The sequence below is a fragment of the Peromyscus leucopus genome, chromosome 15 (assembly GCF_004664715.2).
Source record: "Peromyscus leucopus breed LL Stock chromosome 15, UCI_PerLeu_2.1, whole genome shotgun sequence".
In the NCBI taxonomy this organism is placed as follows: domain Eukaryota; kingdom Metazoa; phylum Chordata; class Mammalia; order Rodentia; family Cricetidae; genus Peromyscus; species Peromyscus leucopus.
This window is the reverse complement of record NC_051076.1, coordinates 34058415-34073872: the sequence shown is the minus strand read 5'-3', so window position 1 is coordinate 34073872 and position 15458 is coordinate 34058415. Positions and strand designations below refer to the sequence as shown.

The following is a 15458-nucleotide window of genomic DNA, read 5'->3' as shown; positions in this document are numbered from 1 at the left end:
TGTATGTTTGTATGTGTGTGTTTGTGCATATGTGTGGACATGTTTGTCTGCACTTGTCCGTGTGTGTATCTGTATACACATCTGTTGTCTGTATGCATGCATGTGTGTATTTTATGTGAGTCCATTTGTATGTGCATGTTTATGCATTTGTGTGTGTCTTTGGGTATATGATGTGTGTATATGCACTTGTATGTTCCTGTTTGTGCTTCTCCACATATGTATTTGTGTGTGATGTGTGCTTGTGCATTTGTTTGTGTGTATGCATGTATTTGTGTTTGTGTGTGTGCTGGTGCTTATGTGCCTGTGTCTCTGTATGTGCATGTGTGTTTGTGTACTTGTATGGGCATGTCCATGTTTTTCCATGTGTGTGTTGGTGTGTGTATGTGTTTGTACATGCATGTTTTTATGTGCATGTGTTTTTGTGGATGCAGGTGTTTGTGCATGTGTTTGTGTCTTTGTTGTGTGCATGCAAGTGAATTTGTTTGTGTGCTAGTGTGTCCTTTTATGGTGGTCTGACTTCATGTATTTGTGTTTGTGTCTGTGTTTGTGTTTATGTCTGTTTGTATGTGTATTTATTGTTTATGCTTTTGTGTGCATGCATGTTTGAGTTTCTGTGTCTATACATGTCTGTTTGTATGTGTGCATGCATTTCTGTGTGTGTGTATGCATGTGTGTGCATTTCTGTGCCTTTGTGGGTTCATATGTGGTTGTGTGTGTGTATTGCGTGTGTGTGTGTGTGTGTGTGTGTGTGTGTGTGTGTGTGTATTGCATGTGTGCGGGATTTGGGGGATTGTTGGTTTATTTGAGACAGGTTATCACTGTGTAGCTCTGAATGGCTCAATATGTAGACCAGAGACTGGTCTGGAATTTCCAAGTGCTGGGATTAGTAGCATGCACCACCACACCAGGTATGTGTTTGTGTGTGTGTGCTTGTATGCATGTGTGTGTTTGTGTGTGTTGTGTGTATTTGTACTCACAACAATAATTCTATTGTCAAAAAAGTCAGCATATTGTCTACATGAACATGACCTCAGTCAGACTTAAAAATGGTGTGTGATGGAGAAGATGTGAGAACTAGATTCTTTGGATCTCAGCACTATGTGGATGGGTACAATCATCTGCTCGTTGCTGTGTTGGATGGACTGATGCCTGCACAAACAAGAACTCCTGAGACAGGATCCACAGGTCAACCTTAGGGGATCTGTGCAAAATGGCTGGACTTTAAACTTATCCCGTTTTACCATGGATTTCATTGTATTCACAAAGCATCTCAGCCCTAGGTTAGATGCTCCTCAGCATCCTCCCTATGGGACCGCTCTGACCTCGAGATACACTTGGCAAATTCAACTTCCTTTGTTGGTCGTTCCCATCACGTGGGTTTCAATCCTAGTAACAACACCCTTTTCTCCCCTCTCCTGGTCACTTTTCCTTTCTCATTAAATGCCCCCCCCTCCTTTTTTAAAAAATCGATCTCTTGACTTTCCCTTGCTCTTTTCTAATTCTCATTCAAATGCTCTCTCCCCTCAGGTCACAGTCCACCTGTGACCTTCGTGTTCCTCATCTCTCACAGCTTAAGAGAGCCACTGCCCCATTCAACATGCTTTCTGTCTCAGTCTCTGTCCACTTCTCTGCGTCTTCTTGTTCATCTGTTCCTATGCTTACCCTCCAGCAAATGCCTGGAGAGTCACAGTGTGAGTCACCGAGATATTAATAAGTGATTCTTGTGAAGGCAGATGACATCACTAGCCCACTGTCTGGAGGACATGTGCCCTTGATCTGTTTTCTTCACAGTAGAAACAAGTGGATGATTTAGTCTTCCCAGGTCCCAGCTCTGCCCCTAAGGATGATTTCAAGAACCTTCTAAACTGATGCAGCAAGCAGACTCAGAGCCGAGGGAAGCCAACTTTACCAATTCATGAGACTTTGAGGCAGGCCCAGAAGAGGCCTAGACAGCCCATGCTCAAAACTAGATGTGATTGGAACATTTTAACCAAAAATGTCCTGTTTAAGGTTAGCAAATTTTTTTATTGTGATCTGAAAGAATGGGTCGCATAGCCTTATAGTGCTTAATAATGTTGCCAGACAGCAAATATGTAGTAGGTCTGTTAAATCAGCTCCAATCCTATCAATCATCACTAAGAGATTGACAGTCACAGAGATTAACCCAAAAAAGGCCGCAGAGCTAGTGCATGGGAAAGCCTGGGCTTGAACACACTTTTCTTCATTACAGCCTGATGTCATGTGTGTTCCAGCTTCCGTTTCTCTCTTCTTGGACATGGATGACATGAGCCTCAGCTGGTAGCAGAGGAAGGCCCAGCAGCAGCCACGGTGCCAGAGGGGGTCTCCTCAGGCTGACCCTCCATTTCACAAGTCTGAGACCCTGGAGACCCAGTGACTAACACCTGTCTCCAGTGTGTCTTAAACAGTTTTATAACACACTGCCTGCCCTGGGGAGCACCCACTGTTCCACACCTTTGCCGGGCACTTATGTGCTCTATTACTTCGATCCCCTGGCATAGGAAGTAGTGTGGGGTTTGTAAGGCACAGCCAGCCCTCTTTGGTCACACCGGGACAATGTTTTGCATTTTTTAATTTCTTGATTGGCTCTGAGTGTGCTAACCTTGTGCTGTCACATTAAGTGAGGGTTTGTGAATATCAGTCTTGCAACATGTTCAGGTGTCATTTTCTGTTTATGTCCCTTGTCTCCCTGGATTATAAGCAGGGTAGACAGGGTCTCTGTGTTACTGACAACAGTGACATCTGCAGAGACAATAATGGATAAGTTAATCTTAGCTGCTTGTGATATATGCTATGCCAGTTGCAGAAACAGGATTCTAGAGAGTTCTGCCCACAGCAGAGTGTCTTCCATATATTACCTCAGCATCCTAATAGATAAAACTGAGGAGACAAGATAAATGAATGCCTTCCAAATGTTGGCTGCTTTCTCTGCTTTGAAAATTGGAAAGAACTCTCAATTCTATAAACATTTGTGGGATGCTCGCTCGCTTCATCTGTTTTGTTCTATGAAAATGATAGATGTATTAATACCTTAACTCTAGTTCAAGACACAGACATCTGAGGAAAATAGTTCCAAAATTAACTGAAGCAATGAAGCATTAGCAAAGTGTGATAGGCACCCAGAAGAAGAAACTGGAATAGTATGGAATGGAGAGCCCTGAAGAGGCTACAGGCAAACTGGCTCTACCCAGAAAAAGAGGACTTCTGAACACAAAGAAAAGCACAGACTTCTCCACATCCAGAATCAAAAATATCAGTTACAGTCAGCATTGTTGCGTGCATACTATGTACTAAACACCACTCAAGGTGCATCATATACAGTGTTTCACTTAATCCTTCAGCTGCAATGTCAAGGGTAGATACTGTTTTATCTATTTCATACATCAAGAAAAGTAAGTTCCTAGCTAAGCATGGTGGCACATGCCTGTAATTTCAGCTCTTGGGCACCGGAGATAAGGGGATCCAATGTTCAAAGCCAACTTGGGCTACATAGCAAGACACTGTCTTGCATTTTTTTTTTAAAAAAAAAAGCAAAAATAAATAAGGGGTTTTTTGAAGGTAAAATGGCTTGGGTAGGTGCTGTATTGGCTGAGGGATCTCATCGGACAAAACATAGCCTCCTGTCTCCCACTATCCCCACATCTCTTCTGTGATATGCTCATGGGCACAGATGCTGCCTCTATGAAAGAACCACACTAATCACTCCATTAAGATTTGTTTTTTACTCACATAATATTTTCTTTTTACTCACATAATATTTTCTTTAAATTCTGAAAAGAGAAACAATGATTAGCTCAGCCCTAGTATTACCATAGTAATAAAAATAACCCCTCAGTATCATTATGTATTCTAGAATGCATGGAGCTTTGTGATCTGACATGCTATTTCAAATGTGTCCTTGTATTAATGCCACACTGCAATGCTGTTATTCTTCCTATTCCTGCTTAGAGGGATGAAGACTTCAACACACATCAAGATTATAGGTCATAAACTGATCTATCTTAAGTACCTCGTGAGATTTGAGGGGAGAAAGGACAATTTTTAACTTAAGCCTATTTTACTCTGCAAATGTAAACTTTACTTTTTCTCCAGGGCCTTCCCTGATGGTCTTTTTTCCTTTAGAGAAAGCCACAAATCTGTCTCCCTCTGGCAAACATATCCAGGGCTGCTCACACCAGGCTCTGCTGGGCTGAGGATTCCGAGGGTCCCGAAGTCCTCTCTGGTATAAGGAGAAATGGTCATCTGTCACAGAGTAGCTGCTATCTGCTGGCCTGACTTAGGACACATTTGAACGCTTAAAATGCCAGTAAAAATCAAAGGCCAGCCTTCCAGATGAGTGCTGACCGAGAGGAAGAGCAGACATCCTGCAGAAAATGCTGTCTGCCTTTGACCCTTGGCTCTCATCCAGGATTGAATCAGAGTAAACAGCCATGAGCCTCATGAGTTTTGTATGCAGCAAAAAGTAAGGAAAAGAAGGGAGTTGAGATATCAGTCTCCACCTCCTGAGTGCCTGTGTGGTGCCCTTCCATCTTATTTCAGATCATTCAACCTCCCTCCTCCCCTCCCTCCCGACAGCACCTTCCACTTCAAGCCTTCTATAATGCCTTATCAGACTCAGCTGTTGACCCAGCTTCTGGTTTCCCATAGAAATTAGAAACCATCAGTAAAGGAGCTTCCACAAGCTCCCACTTACTTGTCTACCCACAGCTCCACCTAAATGAGCGGTCTGATCCTCTTGCTACAGTGTATGAACCTCTATACTTCTAGCTGAAGCCAGCCTATGTTTATGTTGAAGCATCCATCCACTGGTACCTTCTCAAGGACTTTGCTCCATCCCATGGTTTATCTCTTTCCTATGAGCAATCAAACACAGTGTTTATCATAGTTCAAAATCCACCCCTCAACTTCATTTCTACCCCTAGCTCCTGCCCTATATTTTTGCTCCCCAAATAATAACAACCATCCAGACCTGTCAGTATTCAGTATCTTCTCTTTCCATTGTCTCTTGAGTTCACACCACTCAGACTGTCTTTCCCAGCACACCTTAAAACTGCTCTTGTCAAGATCTTTAATGCCATCCTTCCCTCCACCTCCACATGCACACATTAATAACTAATTCTCATTCTTGATCTTACCTGATCTAGTAGCATCATTTGACCCTGGGGGTCATGATTTTATTCCCGAAGTTCCTGGTTTTGTTTTCTGGACCATCATTGGTCCTCTCTTGGTCCTCTGCCTACATCATTAGCTGCTTTTTCCCAGTCTTTATTGGTTCCTACTTATGTGATCATCATCCGAAATCACATGAGGCCAAGACTTGCTCTCTAGGCCCTCAGCATTCAAGCTTATTTTGTGATCTTCCTCTATTCTTGTGGATTTAAACACTATATGTGTCCCAATAATGTTCTGATTTATAACTCAGTTCTAATAACTCCTCCAACCACCATCTTGATAAATATAACTGTCAATGACTGTCTACACCTGGACTTGTAAAAGGTATTTCAAATTTATCATACCCAAAATAATAAATCCTTAATTTATGGTCCTCAAACTTGCTTGTCCTATAGACACTTCAGTTCCAGTGAATTGCAGCTCTATTCTTCCAGCTGCTTAAGTTAGAACCCTGCAATAATCCTGGCTTCTCTTTTCTTCCTTTCTTCCATAGCAACAGATGTCAATTTCTCTCTCCAATATCCAGAACATGACCACACCTTACTGTTTCCACTCCCACTGCCTTAGTTCCACCCACCATTATCTCTTTCCTACATTACTGAAAAGTTGTCTCACCCATATCCTTCCTTCTAGACTTGTTCACAGTCCATTTACTGGTCAGCAGTCAGAAGTAAGTCAGGTCATGTCATTTTTCTGCTCAAAAACCTTCATTCATCACATGTCATGCAATGAAATTCAATGTTCCTACCATCAATGATAGGTCAGCAACATAATCTTGGGTTTTTCCTGTGTAATGGTCCGGAATGAAAGAATGGCCTATACTACTTTTATCTCTTTGTTCAGATTTCGCCATCACCCTTGTCTCCACTCTCCATTTAATCTCTACTTGCAAGTTCCATCAACTATATCTTCCAAACATCCCACAAATCTGATCACTCCTCACCACCTCCAGCACTCAGTCTGAGCTACCATGATCCTATCAATACTATTTTATAGCATCCTTGCAAGTTTCCTGCGCACACTCACTCACAGCTTTCAGCGTGTAACCTTAACAACATTTAAGTAACATTGTAACATTGTATCATTCCTGTTTCAACCTTTCAATAGCTTCTCATCTTAGAGAAAGTCCCAGGTTCTTTATGACATATGAATAGGCAAAAGTGGAAATATCCATAATAAGCATAAATTTGGAGAGGCAGTGGGACCAGAAATCTTAAGTACTGAAAAATTATTCTGAGGTGATCAAATGGAGGCAGTTTATATAAAGTATTATTTAAAGAAATGTGGTCGTGAACAGGAGTTAAAAAACAGGGTAGCTGATGACAGTGGCTTAGATTTGACAGGGAATTCGTTCACAAGATACAAAGCAAGTGAGCAATCTTTGTGTGAGAGATAAAGTAAAAGGTTGAAAATAGACTATAGGAAGTTATTGTTCAACCTCAGAGGAGACAGAAGACCTCAGAGGCTCAGCTGAAACAGACAGCTTCAGATAGGAGACAGGGCATGCATTTGAATGAGCTAGAAGGGGAGAAAGGATTAATGGAATATAGATAAATTAATCCCAGCATTCGGGAGGCAGGGGCAGACGGACCTCTGTGAGTTCAAGGCCACCCCAGGCTACACAAGACTGATCCAGTCTAAAAGAGAAACAGAGCCAGGCAGTAGTGGCCCACACTTTTAATCCCAGCACTGGGGAGGTTGAGACAGGAAGTGCTATGGCTGGGCGGAGAAAGGAATAGAAGGCAGGTGGAGACAGGAACTCAGGCTCTTTCAAGCTGAGAATTCAGTAGAGATAAGAACTCTATGGCTGGCTGCTCTGCTTCTCTGATCTTTCAGCATTTACCCCAATATCCAGCTCCAGGTTTTTATTAAGACCAATTAGGATTTGTGCTACAGATGCCAAAGATAATAGGAGATATGATTTGAAAGTTTCTCTGATACTGATCCTATTCATTGAGTAACCCAATGCACTATAATATCTAGAGCAAACTCTTAGCAAGCAAACATTGCTACATTAAAACAGAATTCAGTTCTGGATATATTTTCTTTTATTAAACATAATTATCAATATTATGACTGTGAAGTACGTATTTCAATTTCCAGTACAGTAAGAACTATCAATATTTCCAAAAGAATGATTTTCAAAACCCCAAGGACCAGTGGATCTATTTTACTGAGAATAACATGGCCATGTCGACAATGTTTACTGAAAATTGAGGAACAAAATATTTAGACTTTCAGTTGTGAAACAGATACTTAAGCATTCCCAAGTACTAAAGAAACTAGAAAACAATGGGATTCCAATGAGCATGCTGGAGACCCATTGCATAAGGCTAAGTTATGGAGCTTTCCACTATTTATAGATTTACATGTATTCTTGGTCACACATTACTTGACCTTTGCATACAATCAGTCCATACCCATAGCTAACACTCACGAAGACTCCAATATCTTTTCTGTTACTTTGAAGACAACAAACTGACCTTCTTTCTTCCATCCTTGTTCATTTATCATCTGTTTACTAATCCGTAGCCAGAGTGATCTTCTGAGATGTCACTGGGTCATGTCACTTCTTTGCTCCAAAGCTACAAGCTTTCCATGTTACTGGAGGGCCAATCCAATGGAAATCCAACAAGTTAACCAAGAACACAAGGAAACATAAGCAGGTGCAGGTTTTCTGCAAGACACTCTTCATCAGATACACGTTGTGAGTACGTGTCCCAGATCCTCAGAAGACAGTCTTGGCAAATTGTATACTCCCCACTCAGTCTTTTAGATACCAAAACCTATGAGACTTTTCATTGTTTATTCTCTCACAACTTTTAAGTCCAAGTTGACCGGTTATATCATCAGGATCTATGGATTCTTCTTCCTTCATTTCTCTGGATTACACCCCAGCCTCAAGTGGTCTCGGAGCACTTCCCCATAAGGTCACCACCATCTTCCCCAGGGTTCAGCTTCCCTTGTAATCCTTGTCCCCACTGCTTCTACTGATCTGCTTTCCATCCTTTGCCAGGTTCCTACAGCCTTTAGAATAAAGCTCAGACTCCTCGGGAAGATTAACCCCACAAGAAAGAGTCTGCCTGGTGGAACTATTTGAGTTGATCTCATCTTATCCCGTCTCTACCTTATCTGAAACTTATTTGTTTACTGCACAGCACAATAAACGCGCGAGCAAACGCTATCTCCTTTACTGTGTTCACCCCTCCTTCCTTGACTAATTCTTAATTCTTCAAAGAAGAACTCAGTTTGATGCATCCTCTAGGGGGCTTTTTGTTGAGTTCATAGCAGACACAGGCTTCCTCTTAATTCCACAGTTCATATTTTAAAATGAGCAACAGTTAAGTGATTTCTAGAAGAGGAAGCTAGGATCTAAAGAACTGGAGTGAAAGGATACAGCCACAGGTTGAATGAATCGTATATCCACTTCCAAAGGGAAGTGTGTTGGACACATGGCAGGTCCTGTTCTGATGCAACAGAACCAGACGTTCCTTTTCATGTCCGGGCCAAGCTATGCTGTCTGTGTTTGAATGGTGCAGCCCGGCACTTTATTTAAATCTTCTGTAAAAGGAAGTAAGCATAAGTTTACGCACTTTTATAAATAATCATCTTGATACTACAACATTTACTAGTGATTAATGAAAAGAAGCAAGATAATCTTGTTTTAGCCATTCAGAAGGCACCATAAGCTTCATAATGTAATAACCAGGCTACTAGCTCTCAAAAAACCTGTCTGCTGAGGGATCCTTAGGTATTATATTCACATGTCATAGCTTTCTAGAATAATAATGCTGTCCCATTTTATTTTTAAAGATTTTAAAAGATTTTATTTTTTAAAAAAAATATTGTTTTGAATGGAATCTTCTTCCACAACTTTTAATGTACAGATTTTATACTGTCATTTTAAAGCCATACAAATAAGAGTGCTAAGCTGTGGATTTAAAAGAAGTAGGTGTATAAACATTTTTAGTCTGTATTACTCAAAAAATAAAAATATAACAACCATATACAATCAATATACTATTTTCTTGACTGTTAAGTACTGAGAGATATTTATATTTTAAAGTAAACTTTAAAACTACTTGTTATGAAATAAAACATTTTCTTTTATGTATATAGACAGTTTGTCTGTGTGTATGTCTGGGCACCACTGTGTGCCTGGTACCCAAGGAAACCAGAAGAGAGTGTCTGGAACTGGAATTACAGATGGTTTTGAGGCTCCATGTGGGTTCAGGAAGTCAAACCCAGGACCTCTGGAAGATCAGCAAGTGCACTGAACTACTGAGTTGTCTCTCCAGCCCCAAGATTTTATTTTATTTTTTTAAGCATGAGAGCACACATTTCAGGTACCTAAAGAGGCCAAAGATCTGAGGACAAAGGAAGGCATCAGATCCCCCTAGAGCTGGAGTTACAAGCTGTTGTGAGCTGGGTGCTGGGTACAACAAAGGTAAAGAAACCCCATCATTCTGCCTACTGTTCTCAGAACCCCCCCCCACACACACACACTTCTGTGTTCCCACAACAGCCAGCCCAAAAGGAGCTCTGAATATTCACAGACAGCTACCTTTCCCATGTCTCCTCTCAAAGGCAGTCACTATCTCCTCCTTAGCTGAATGGTGGGTTTCGTTTCGTTGCCCTCTATTGCCAGTTCATATTGATTCTTTAGTAGACTCAGGAGCTTTCTCGTAGGTTATCCCAGAGGGGTAGAAAGCGTTGGCCTCTCTACCTCACCTCAAGGCAGGGAGTCTCTGCAGCTGGGCTTATTCTGAGGGAAAGGAGGTCTCTAGGTGGGAAAATAGGAGCAGTTCAGGACCTGAACTGAAACCTAGGAACCCAAGTCTTCTCGCCTGTGTTAGGATGGTTTCCCTTCAGACACACAGTCACACTGGCCTGCAGGTCTGACGTCAGCAGTGTGGGGACTAGTAAACTAGTAAATGAAGAACACTCAACACCTATTCAGGAATGCCAGCACCAGTGAACTTGCACTTTCATCCCCTGAAGCACTACCTGGGCCCTCTACCAGCCAGGAATCCTGACGTTCATTCTTCCTCAAAGCACCCCTCTGATTTCCCTTCCGGTGTGGTTCTCAACCTTCCTAATGCTGCGGCCCTTTAAGACCGTTCCTCGTGGTGTGGTGACAGAAAATCATTTTAGCTGCTGCTTGATGACAGTCACGACCCACAGGTTGAGAACCGCCACTTCTGTCTTACGTACATGGCCAGGTGATGACTTCGGAAGCGCTGGCTCAGCCTGCGGCATGGGAATCTCCTTTGAGCTCGCTGAAAAGGCAGGAGCAGAGGCCTACGCCAGAGACACCGAGTCGGAATCTGAATTTTAGTTATGTCCCAAGTCATTTGTTCGCACACTGAAGTTTGACAGGGAACTGGTGTATAGAGAGTCATGGAGGAACATGCTACCTCGGGAGGGCTCCTAATTTATTTGAGGGGTCTCACGGAAATCTTCCACCAAAAGGTGGCACCTAAGTAGGAGACTTAATGAGTCATGGCCAGTTTTCTGCAATTTCAACAGGGACCACGTGAGCACAGCAGGATCTGCTCTTCACCCCTGAGCCTTTCCACCTGCCCTCCACCATCCTGTTGCCCTCTGGAGCCACACCCATGCCCGGACTCTTGGCTCGGGGTCTGGCACTCTCAGGCACTCACTGCATGCCAGAGACAGCAGGAAACCCCCTCTGGAGTTCAACCCTTCATTCTTGGAATGGCTTCCACCACCATCACCACCACCCCACATCCCGGAGAGCAAGGCAGTCTCTTGGAAGGATTTTTCTACAAGTGTGAATGGAATGAAGGGATGACTGATAGCCTGGTGAATTGTACACTGAACTCTGACTTTTAGATACTAAATATAGATGGTGCACATGCTGGAAGAGCTAAATATGGCAGTGCTGGCATGGAGAGGAGAAAGGAACTCTCCTGGGACAGACTGGATGGGGACCGAGTGGTGACCCCACAGCCGCCGCAGCTGCAGGTTAATTTATCACCCTGCTGGGAAAGGGGTGCACTTCCATTTCATCCAGAGATGATTTGTGTGTCAGAGCATTTGATGGGAGCCATTTTTCTGTTTAAAAAACCAACAAGGAAGCACACAGCTCCGGATGCCTCTGCCTGCCTCCAGCAGGTTGGTCTTCTCCATTGGGCTACAGCTCAAGGCTGTCCTCAGTGGGGTGACTTTGGACCTCCTGGTGGGTTATTTCTAATTCTGTCCCACACTGCCCCAGATCTTTCTTGTTCAGTTAGACAAGAAGGCTCTAATTATTGAGGCTGAAGGTCGGAATGAGAATGGATTGCTAATGCTGCCCAACTGTATGCCCCGAAGCGCCCTTTCTGGTTAAAGATCCTCCGTGGTCTGGCTTGCTCTGGGAAAGCCACTTAGCTTTGTTCAGGTTAGGGCTAAAGGAGAGAGTCCTTGGCCCCTGCCTCTCTCTCAGCAGCGGTGAGAAGACAGCATTGGAGCGGCACTCAGACTCTCTGGAAAAAGAGACAGTCGATACCGGGTGGCACCATTTCAGAACATGAAATGTCTGCCTGCCTGTACTGCCACTCCAAGAAGCCGTCAAAGACAGGGAAGGCGTGATAAGCATTCGTTTACCAATTTCCCTTCATTAGCAAGAAGCCTGTGTCTCTCCTGGGGTAAGACAGAGATAGCTCATCTGCATTTTGATTGCTGCCTTTGGATAAGGACAACCGAAAATAGATTCTGAACTCCCCCTATGATCAGTTCCCATTAATTAGACTTAATGATGTGACCCAAGCAAGGAAAAGAGATCTCCTTGCCTGTCCACGCATAAATCATATTCGAGTCATCACAGTGTGTTTTCTTCTCCTTCTCCTTGGTCTCCCCCCAACCCCATCACGTCACCGAGAGTTGCAACCCAGAAGCCCATCTGCCACACCTCATCTCCAGTCCCCCCAGCGGTGACCTTGAGAAACTGGCAGTCTAATCTCAAAACCAGGAAGGAAAATAAGAGTTTAGCCCACTTTTGAGTTTGAGGGACTCATCCGTCTGTAAGTGACACTCAGTGTGGCTGTAGCTTGGTTTCTAAAGCTAGGAGAAAACGTCCCCCAGGCTCTTCGTTGGTCTAATTCTCATCATTGTCAAAGTGGATTGCAAAGTCACAACACTTACTTTTCTGCCATTCCGTGACAGAGACTGAAAATGTTCATATAGATACTGAGGGAATGGAAACCGATGGTGTTGGTATGGATACCAGCCTCTCAGGATCTTCATGGTGGAGATATGTTAGCAAACGTGACTCAGGGAATCTCTGAAGAGGAAGCTACGCTATTCTGTGACCCACTAGCTTAGCACTGATTCATGTGTCTGGGGTCTAAGTCTCCTCTGCCCTTGGATCCCCCATTCCTGCGGAGGCTGTGGTGCTTAGAGAGAGATCAATAGACAACAGCTTCTCTCTAAGCAGCCGGTCAGCAAAGCCCAACTCCAGCGATTTCTCCAATGCCTCACATCTTAAGGATGGTTGATGGTCTTGCTCCTAGACACCCAAAATGTTTCTAAGATGACATCACAAGTACAGCCTCTCCTCCAGTCATCCAATCAGCAGGCTTTTCACTTGGACATCTTTCCTGTCTCCAAGTCCAAAGGCGTGTGGTCCTCCGGCTCATCTTTAACTATGAAGGCCTGTTCAGTGGCAGAGTGGGCACTGCCAAGGGGTCTCCCTGGGACTGATTCTATCGGCTGTGCACCCTGGCTGCTATGATTGACCTAGTAGTTTTACAATTCTGAGGAACTAGACATTAAGTTTGAAGATTTAATGGCAAAGTAAATGGTTTTCATCTATAAACCATGTATTTTTGTCTGGAACAGATTTGATTTCATCTTGTGAGAATGCAAAAGCAATTTCACACATTCTACTTTATTCCACTATAGGGTGTGTGTGTGTGTGTGTGTGTGTGTGTGTGTGTGTGTGTGTTGTGTATTCTTCATAATTCTCCTTTGAACTCATTTGGCATCCTGCTCATTCCCTAATTATTTAATGGGTTATGTAAAATCTCCATCGTGTAGTCATGTGACATTTGTGAGTCATGATTTTATCTTGTTAAAAAGTGTGTTTTAGCACAAATTTTCCACTTAATATTGGTAGCTGTTATACTACATCAATAGTTATTCACTGTAGCAACTTCAGTTCCATTTTCTTAAAAGTGCCGGAAAAAGACAAAAGGTCATTTCGCAGATGAGGCGGTAAGCCAAGCCACTTGCACAATACCAGGCAAGCCAGGGCCACGCGAATTGCTGTCGCCAAGGCTGTAATTTTAACGGAAAGCTTTCTCTGCCACGTTAAAAAGAGAGCAGCTATATTGATTGGGATAAATGAGCTGTACAGACAGCCTCGGCCCTACTGAAAACCCATCGGATTTGCAGAGACCGGACGAAACGATCCACACCTTGTTCCCCTAAAACAGAAAAGCAGCCGCAGGGAAAGAGGCGATAGGTGTAGGAACCTCCAGAAAAACACACCTCTTGCATTTCCCCCAAGGCACTCTGGCGCTGTGTTCTGCAGAGGCTTCCTTATCCGGGTCTTGTCCTATTTCTTGTCACGCTCTAAGCCCTCGAGGGCAGCAGCGCGCCCTGAAGGACCTAGCCCAATTCCTCCTGCAGAACGACTCAGTGAATCCTCAACACTCTCCCACACTGTACACCCCTCCCATTGTCACAAGCAAACCCCAACAAGGCAGCCCACCCCCAGCCCCGTGCCTGAGCATTGTGGGATTGGGCTCTGGGCTCCATCACTGTGTTGGTGGGCGCCCGCCGCGGGCTCCTGGAACCTCTGCACCGCTGCATTGCAGCGCCAGCTCCGCACTGTGCCGCCACCCCCCGCAGCTCTGCGCAGCCGCTGCGCAGCCGCCGCAGCCGCAGTTTACATAAGCCTGGCACACACACAGCCAAGAGCTCACCTTCTCGGGGATCGGGATGGAAACGCCCTCCGAGACAGTGAAAGCTGAACCGCAACTCGATTGCAGCTCACATCATCCCCCAGGAGCTGTCAAACAATCATGTCCTGAAACGGCGAAGCCAGAGCAGGAAATACCTGGTGGCAAGATGGAAAACATCCCACCATGGACAGCGAACTCTTCTCCCTAAGGAAACAGCCACACTTGGCATGGCAGTACGCGCCTTGACCTCTGCTAAGGCAGCGCTTCCTCTAACCCGCTGCGACCGGCAGGGTTAAAGCCAGCCAAGGGCATCAAACCCAGTTTGCCAAGAAAAATGAAGGACAAACTGGTTTGTGCCGGATCCTCTTAACTACCTCACTTTACTGACTGACTGACCTTGTAGGTAATTTCCCCACCCTTCTCTCCTAGCTTTTCTAGAATGTTCAGTGGAAACAAGGAGAGTTTTTCCTGGGGGAATAGGCCCGTCCCAATTTCATGCTAACAACAATAAGTGGCACTACCATCTCCTCTCATCTCCAGCCAGCCTCAGCTGCTATCTCCCACTCCCAGAGGACTTGGAATCGCACCCCCAAGGAGCCTAGACCCTAAAATCCTCTGCCTTCCGCCTCCATTCTTGCCCTACAGAGCTTTTAAGGGATGCAGATCAAACCACAGATGTGTGGTTCATCCCCTCCAAGGAGAAAAAAGGAATTCCTAATCAATACCATAGTGCCTAGTCAGCCAGTACCATAAATACGCTTTTCCAGGGAGATTGCTCAGCAGTGAACATGCTTGCCACAAAGCCTGACAACCTGAGTCCTATTCCTGGGACCCATGTAGAGAGAACTCGCTCCCACAGGTTGTCCTCTGGCTTCTACATCTGTACTTTGGCACACACACACACACACACACACACACACACACACACACGTATATAAATCATTAATTTAAAATTTTAAATGGCATCTCCCTCTGCTAAGAACTAGGACTGCTATTTGCTATTATCAGGCTTTCTACTCCAGCAGGGTCAGATGGGGAGAACTTGGACCTGGTACAGAAAATCCGGGCTGCCCAATTTACCCTGGATTAAGGAGAGGACATGGGACCTTCAGCCTGGAATGTCATGGGCAGCCTGGGACAAGCTGGTCACCCGGGGCATGGTGCTAAATGGATTTTTTTTTCTTCCCTTAGAAACTTGAGCTCTGGATTAAAAAGACTTTCATTTCTTTCCCAAAATATATGAGAGTGTTTCCTTCCTGTGGAATTACAGTAAGACCGAAGACAATGCTCCATGAGCATTTTAGAAACTTAATCAACAGAACTTGAAGAGGGCTGTAAACAGGGCAGAGTTCTAGAAGT

The 15458-nt window shown here is 44.2% G+C and overlaps 1 long non-coding RNA gene across 2 annotated transcripts; it reads right to left on the bottom strand.

Moving 5' to 3' along the window:
* Nucleotides 1–7223: 7223 nt before the first annotated feature.
* On the bottom strand, nt 7224–14991 carry LOC114689939. Of its 2 annotated transcripts, XR_003733997.2 has the most exons (3): nt 14121–14991; nt 10405–10491; nt 7224–8751 (listed from the first exon to the last, which is right to left on the bottom strand). It is a non-coding gene; the product is annotated as an uncharacterized LOC114689939 (long non-coding RNA). The 2 variants fall into 2 exon arrangements; XR_005093008.1 differs by lacking the exon at nt 14121–14991 and having other exon boundaries at nt 10405–14031.
* Nucleotides 14992–15458: the final 467 nt, after the last annotated feature.